Here is an 8,846-nt window from a genome sequence, read left to right as displayed (position 1 = left end):
AGGGACTCCGAGTGATAAACCATATTCCCTAATATAGATCTAACCCTTTCGTCCAAGCGAAAGACCCCTAGTCACAACTAAGCCTAGATACTAAGGGTTACTTCAATGCTTCACTCCGTTGCTTGTGCAACTAAGCCCCAATGAAGTTCATCTCTTAGCACTTCACTCTATTGTGATCGCAAATAACTCTTGGAATGTGGAGGTAGGATAAATCAAACCGGATTGGGAAAGGGGACGTTCCGCTACCTCTAGACTCACCCTCTCAACCCTTTCCAATCTATGATTATCTAACCCTCATGGTGTGTCACTCATCCACAAAGGTTACCAAGATGGATTCTCAACCCTAGTGCCACTCTAAGGGAAAATCAACTCAACAAGCATTCAAGATTGGAACTCAATTAAAACATCAATTAAATAAAGCATAATAAAAGGTCAAATACACAATATCATCGTAAGGTTTACAAGTCAGAGTACCCACTAAAGGTTTAGCTTTCCATAGAGCAAAATACAATCAATAATAAAATTGAGAGTAAAGATATGCAATCCATGAATAAAACCCCCTTGGTGTCCGTGTCGATGGTCTTGTAGAGTAGCCGCGTCTTCTCCAAAGGTTATCTCATTAAGCCTAGGGAACACTTCGCCGAATCGATGCCGACAAAAGCATCCCCAATAACTATCTTCCAAAGGAATGCGGTGTTGAAGGCCGTAGAACCACTCCAAAAACCTAGTCAACGCCTCTCCAAACTCTAACCGCGTGTGCCTCCAAAGATTGTGAAGATATGGGCAAAAGATGGGAAAATGATCTTTTAAAATGGGTTGAAGTTGTGATTTAAATAGGCTGGAATCGGGCATCCATACGGGCCTGTGGAAATTCCACACGCCCGTGTTAATCTGCAGGAATCGATTTTTTTCAGGTCGTCAGCATGAATCGCTACGTGAATTTGCTATAAGGATTTGCTACGATACCTGCTGCAATACTTCGCCAAAATACTCCCGAATCCACACTTTTATCGAGGCCACATGAACGGACACACATCTATGCGGTAGATCACGTTGAATCTTCAATAAAATCACATTTGAGGACAATCTCGCTAGCATTGCACAAGTTGGAACACATGAGTGTGACTGCTTTTGTGCACCTCCAATTTACATGTTAGCTCAAGAATAACGTAGGTTGGCACACACTCATATGTCTTTGAGCACAACTTGTGTCTTCACGTTTGTTCACTCTAAGATTTCATCAACAAAATGCATTCACGATCTACTTTTGGCTTCTTTTCTTCCATACTTGTCTCCACAACCCTACATGCACAAAAGAACATGGATACACATGTATAAGCGATAAAATCCTATAAAATTAATGTTCATTGTAAGAAAAAAATACTTCGTATTACTATTACACAAGCACTTATCAGTAACTTGTAAGGAGAAGTTACAATTGTGTAAAAGCTTGGCTGAGATGCATTCCCTGACAAAGATGAATGACTTGTGAGCAGGTTGTGTGATGTATCTCCCTTATAGTATGGCTGGAGGGAAAGATTTTAAGGTGTCCAGCTGTTGCTTGAAGCTCTAGAACATGTGTATAACTCAAAATTGAGTTATACAGAAATTACTATAGCAGTCATGCGGGGACATACGGGCCATATATAGGCAGCATAAGGTTTCCTGAAGCACTTGAATGAAGAAATTACTGTAGCAGGTCACAACGAACCCTCAAGTTTTGGGAAAAGTCTTGCAATTAGGCTTTCATATGGTCCTCATGAAACCTGTAAGGTACTGTAGCATCTAGAAAGACTTAATTAGGCTTTCATTCTCTCTTCAATAAATAGTTTATTTCTTTGAAAGGTTTGAGAGAGGAAAGAAAGGAGAAAAGGGCTATGGTTTAGATCTTGAAGATCCATAAAAGGGGAAGGCTTGGAGACATTCTAGAGCTTCAGATCCACTACACCATAATGGGTCTTTAGCGGCATTTATTTTGCGGCGTTTCTTCCATATGCCGATATATTTAAGACTTTCACAACGTTTTTCCATAAACACCACTAAAAAAATAATTAACTGGATTTTTCTAGAAGTAGAACTAAAGTACTATAATTTAGTAGTGTTTTTGTCAAAAACGCCGCTAAATTCCTAATGTTATTAAATTTCAGTCATAAAATTTATATTTAGCTCCGCATTTTTTACTAAAACGCCACAAAATTCCTAATACTATTAAATTTCAAAACATAAAATTTATATTTAACAGAGTTTTTCCAAAAAAAATGCCACGAAAGTAATGTAATTAGCAGTATTTTAATTTTGTAAACAACACCTCTAAAGTAATGATATTATTAAATTCAAAAGTCATAAAATTTATATTACTGTAATTTAGCGGCATTTATGACTAAAACGCCGCTAAATTCATTATATTATTACAAAAAACGGCGTGACAATATAAATATTTTTTACTTTAAAATTTACAAAATTAAACTTCAGTGGCGATTATGCATAAAAATGCCGTTAAAATTTTATTTTTTTGAAAATTTAAAATTTGCGCCATCATTTTTGAGAAAATTTGAATAATTTTAAAATTTTTATTTAGCTGCATTTTTTTATGAAAAACGGCACTAAATACTATCAGTTTTTATGTTCTATAAATACCTTTGATATTGAAATAAAGTCTAAAAAGGATACCAAGATGATGAAGAAGAAGATAAAGATGAAGAATGTGTGATGATGATAATGAAGAAAAAGAAGAAACTAGAACAAGAAGAAGAAACAAGGAGAAGAAGAAAAAGAAGCGAGAAGGAGGAGTAGGAGGAGGAACTAGCAAGAAGAGAAAAGAGAAAAGAGAAAAGAGAAAAGAGGAAAAAGAGAAAATAAAATAATAATAATTAAAAAAGAAAAAAGGGAAAATAATCTTTAAAAAAAAACTAAAAAAATAAATGATAATAATAATAATAATAACAATAATTAGAGGAGTTTGATTTACTTTTTTTTAAAAAAAATCAGGTTAAAATAATTAATATTAATTTTTTGAATTATTTTTTAAAAAATGCCGCTAATGAAATTGGTAAATTAATTATTTTTTTAAGATATAAAACCCAAGCTAAAGGTCAGAGAAACACCGCTAAATATTTAAAAAACGCCGCTAAAGACCTATTATGGTGTAGTGATTTGAGCTTTGAGAGCTCTAAGAAGAAGAAGAAGTGAAGTTACATTTGTGCTCTTTTTCTTCATTCTTGTAAACCTAAGCTAGGGCTTTCAAGAAGATGGGAAGTTGGCTAGGGCAAGTTGGTTTTCTTCTTATTGTATGTTCTTCATTGCTCAAGAAAGGCATGTTGTTGATTGTATGATTCAATTTGCTAGATTAAGCTTGTTCATAGCTTAAGGGAGAAGAAAAACACTGTAACTACTTCTCATACCACTTGAATATTCTAGGTTTTTGTGGTTTTCTCTTTGTAGTGAAGAGTTTTCCCACAATGATTCTTCATCTTGAAAATGTGCATTGGTGTTTGAATGAAATTGTGGTGATTTGGTTGTCGTTGATCCTTGAGGGGTGAATATTATTGACTACCAGGAATTGTTTGCTATGTGTTTGAGACACCGGGCTTCCCAACAATAAGCCAATGGAACAAATTGTGACAAAAGGCTGAAAAATAAGATCAATTCAAACTGTTAAATTATAGGAAATATAAGAGTTAGAGATCAATCAATCCATTCAATATCATAAACTTATTCAAAAAAATATATCAATTGCACAAACTCATATATGTTCATTCGATCATGAAGATCTATTAAAAGATTAGCACAAAAGAGATCACCCCCTAATTACAAACAATTACTCCATATAAAATTCAAACTTTGTGAATAACATTTCAATTAAATTTTTTTTATTGTTTTTTTTAGAATTTTCCTTAAAATTATTCAACAACATATTAAAAGCATTTGTTTCATAAAAAGTTATAAAATTTAGACTAAAATAAGTGCAAAAGAAGGCCTATAAAATCATCCAAATTTATTGTATGAAGACTATGAATTCCCTATGCCAGTTTTTAAAAACTATGAGTCTGAGAATCTTACAAAAAAAGTTATGATTGATCAGTATATAAAAAAAAGTTATGATTGATTTCTAAATAATAAAATAAATAAATAAAATTTAAAATTATATGAAATTAAGTTTAGTTATGAAGGCTAATTCTATTTGTTTTCGCAGTTAGCGGTTAATATTTGAAAAACCGGCTTCATATATTGTAAAGTAAAACAAAATTTTCAATCTTCTATTTCTCTATTTAACTATAAACGATAATCTCTGCTATTAAAGCTAAATAAAATAATAATTTTCTAATATCCATTAATTTAATAATGAAAATGATATTTGTATAACATAATGCAAACATGTGATTCCCATTGATCGTGCTGATATCAAATTGAGTGTACACTTATCTGCCTATATCCAACTTAAACTTTAGAAGAATGTAAACATCTATCAATTGAGATTTGATTGCTATTCTATCATAAAAATAGAGATATATATATATTATATATCTCATTCTATCATTAATTATCTGATTTATTTATATTTATATTACCATTATATGCCTTTCAGATCCGTCAGACAACAATTAAATATACAGACATCAGCATCTCCTTAGATGGACACATTTAATGATTCCATTATTTCTTCTTCCAAGATAATATATAAAATTACTCATTAAAATACTGTCACATTATTTAATGTTTCAGTATTTCTATTTGTGTGATGAAATATGAACAATATTTTTAGCTGATGCATATTAATATCTTTTAATACTGTATGACAGATTTTCATTTGACCAGACACTGAGTTTAAATTAATAGCTTCTGTCATTTTTACTGGGGACATATTAATTTTATCTAGATCGGAAAAAAAATCTCTATATTGATATTGTATTGTCACTGACGTAGGTAAAATGAACTAGACAATGACTTTACAATTTTATCTAGATCAGAAAATAAATCTCTATATTTTTACTGGTTTATTTATCATTAATGAGTTTATTATGAAGAAACACTATGAGACAACAATCATTCATCTTGACAACCAATTCTCTATTGCAGTGTACCACACTCGTGCAGGACATATAGAAACTCGACATCACTTTAGAGGACAACTCTTCACAAAAAGGGAACATCAAGATGTCATATTGCAGCACTCTTGATGAAACTGTGGATATATTTATAAAAGCATCGCTTTTGGAGAAATTTGTATATATATATATATATATATATATATATATATGAGAAATAGAGTAATTTTTTGGGTGAGTACTTAATTTTGCCCGTGTTACAACTTGAGCATTTAATTTCAATTTGTAACAAAGTGAGCATATTATTTCAATTTTGTTTCAACGGGAGGGCACATGGGTTGTTCCAGTATGGGTTTACTGATGTGTACACCGGTTTGTTGACATAGACGATGCCTTACCACGTCAACTGCCCTTGTGGACTTTCTAGGTAGGCTACTTATCCATGTATCCTCCTTTCCACGCCACGTAAGCGCCAACTGGAAACTTCTTCTCTCCCATAAGAGTTCCTTCACCATTCTTCATCCTCTACCCTAATCTCTGGCGATCCACCAATGAGCTCCGGTCAAGGATACCACTCCTCCATGACTGCACCTGCACACCAAGTGACCCAGGAGGCAAGCATATCATTATCCTGTGTTCAGGAAGGTTTCGTTGTAGCCGAAGAAACCAGATTCCTCGTTGGAGGAATTGCGACAGTCGAACATGGACATTGATTGGGTGATAAGGCCACCGGACTCGTGGATCACCTATTTATGGTAAAACATTAGATTAATTATTTTTGAAATTTGAAATGTATATCAAACTTAGATTTTTCAGTTTGGGATGAATTTTTGTTGGGAGGATTGTAATTAAGTTTTTGGATTACTTTTTGATTTTTGAATTAGTAGTTGTGGGAAGATGGGTTATTGGGGTTTCAGTTTTTCTTGTGATTTCCAATATTTTTCTTGACCTAAAAGAAATACTCCAATGTATTTTTTTGGCGGAAAAAAATGGAATGTATAGCTTTGCGGCTTTAACTAAAACTGCTACAGTAATTGCATATTCTCTAGCCGGTTTGTGTGCGTCTTCACGACCATTAGATTGCCCGTCAATGAAACCCAAGACTTCACAAATTCTTTATCTCATTGTGCTACAGTGCTGCAGTACAACTGTAGTGCCTAAGGCCCTAAAATGCCATTTTTGGTGTAGATTTTCTCCCGAATGTGTTCTTAGGCTCACCTAGGCTTCTTCTTAGCCTGTAACACAAATAGAATTGATTAAACCACACAAGGGTTATCGAATCATCAAAATAAGAATGAATAATATGGACATATATGTATAAAATACATACATTTAGGCATTTATCAATCTCCAATGGCGGTGTGAGTTGCTAGGCAATATAACATAGAAAATAGACTCTCAAGAAAGGCAAAGTTTGTTTAACCATTTAACAGGAGAAATTGAATGGCCAAATGTAATAAAACTTGGATGGTAAAGCCAAAAAGGTATAAATGGGGATCAATGATTAAGTGTGTGAGAGAAAGAGAGACATAACTCGCTAAAGATTATAGCATCACAAAACATAAGACTTTACTTCATTCTCCTTCTTTTTAACTTATTGTCTTCTTCAAGGGATCCCTCCTATCCCAAAACCAAATGATCTGGACTAATTTCAATGTGTTAGTGATAAGTGTCTAAATGTATGTGTTTATATGTGACTTCAATATATGTTAGCATGTGTTTTTTTTTAATAGATGCCCATTTTATGTTTGATTTGGTTATATTTGTATGGCAAGCCTCAAGGAAGCCAAAGGGAGCTCAAGAACACAATTGGGAAGAAATCTGTATAAAAAATCGCGTCTATGAGTTTTAATACTGAAGCAGGCACAGTAGCGGAAGAATTGGGTGTTGCAAGAATTTGGCATTAAACCTCACTGGCTCTATGCACTCACATGAAGCTTGCGAGACTCATTGAAGATTTCGGTACTAGTACTGTAGGCGGATTACTATAGTAAAATACTATAGAAAAAATAATGTAGTTGGTTACTATAGCAAAAGATATTGTAGCACCCGAATCGATTTTCATGCAGAATCAACTTTAAATCTCACAGGCTTTATGAGCCAGGATGAAATCCCGTAAGGCTCGGACGGACCTTTTTATGTGAAAAGTTAGGCTAGATTTTGGAGAGTTCTTTCTTGGAGATTTTTGAAGCCCTAGGAGAAAGCAACTTCAGCCGTGTAAAAGAAGGCCAAATCTTGCATTATTGAGGGAGGAAATCAAAGGAAGAAGGGTTATTAGGCTAGACCTTTACCAATTTCATCTTTGGGGAGCTTAAAGACAACGAGGGAAGCCGCTCCCATAATGGCGTCTGTAGAAGCTTTCCACGCTATTTCTTCTCATCCTCGTGCTTTCATTGTTTGAGGGAGTTTTATTATGCATTTTGTAGTTGTTTCCATAAGCCCATCTCTTGTGTTTGCTTGTATGGACGGCTAAACCCCAAGGTCACCTAATGCCAGTAAACCTTAGTGTGAACTTATTTAGTTGGATGCTTTGAGTTGTTTTAATGCATTTGGTTTGTTTCGTGGTTTAAGCTTTGTGTTTTTTTATGTGTTGATTTGCATGAGAACTCTGTATTTTAACTTCTAGGTTGAACTTGGTTGTGTGACCTATGTCCTTGTGTTAGACACATTTAGCTTGATGGGGATTCATGTATGAATACGTCATGACCATCCGGGAGTTCATACCCCTCCAACCATTAGGATCGGACCTAGGTATTGAGTATCAGTCATACTTAGAGATCTCCCTATTTGTAATACAATCATAGGAGGATTTGGTCAATAGAGATTATGAGCCAATACTTGTATAGAATTAGGGGTTATCACTTTGATGACACGTTCAAATTGCGTTTGTGTACCGCAAGTGCATGGGTGTCAAAGTAATAAAATACCCGGTGAGTTGGGTAGTCGAATCTACAGGGAACAGGGTTACTAGTACTAACTGCTTCTATGCTATGTAGCCTAATGATAAATGAGATGATGTGATGATCTAATGTGCAAAGAAATGAATACCGGAGATGAATATGCAAGGGAAATATAGAGGGAGATCTCAATCAGTATAAGTGGAGCATTCAGGCAATGCTCCCCTAGGATTTAGGTATTAGGTACTAGGTATGCAAAGTGTTTCTAGAATCAGTAGGTTATGTCGTGAAAATCCAAAGATAATCGGATCCTGTCTCCAGATCACCGATACTAGTCTCCTACAAGGTCCGGATTAAATAGAAACACAAAGCAAATCCACAAAAGATTAGAATCCTAGGGTTTCACAAGCCCAAATATCCCTCTAGGGGTTTAGCTCTCCAAAGAGCAATATACAACATAAACCACCAATGAATGAAAGTATATTAGGGCCATAGAAATAAACCCCCCTATATATGAACTGATGGCCTTGATGGAGAGCTTCGACGTCTTGAAGGATTTACTCTAAAGCTAGGATCACCGGTGGCTTCCTTGGAGCTATGACGGAGAAGGAATCGATTAAAGTTGGTGAAGAAACGCCTCCTAAGCCGCAAAGACCTTCTCTCCAAACCCTAGCCATCTCACACCTAAAGTACAAAAGATATCAAAGAATAGGGTAAGAGGGTTATTTATAAGCACAAACCGCGTCTATCACGTGCCTTCATTCGCCTGTGTGGAACTTCCATGCGCCCACGTGAGCTGTAGGAATTTCCACGCGGTCTCGTGAACAATGTTTTTTGTTACAGTAATGCTACAGTTGATTGCTATAGTGTTTTTGCTATAGTGCTTATCTACAATCTCATCATA

Source organism: Dioscorea cayenensis, chromosome 3 (assembly GCF_009730915.1).
Source record: "Dioscorea cayenensis subsp. rotundata cultivar TDr96_F1 chromosome 3, TDr96_F1_v2_PseudoChromosome.rev07_lg8_w22 25.fasta, whole genome shotgun sequence".
NCBI classification, from domain to species: Eukaryota; Viridiplantae; Streptophyta; class Magnoliopsida; order Dioscoreales; family Dioscoreaceae; genus Dioscorea; species Dioscorea cayenensis.
Note: the sequence above shows the minus strand (reverse complement) of the source record.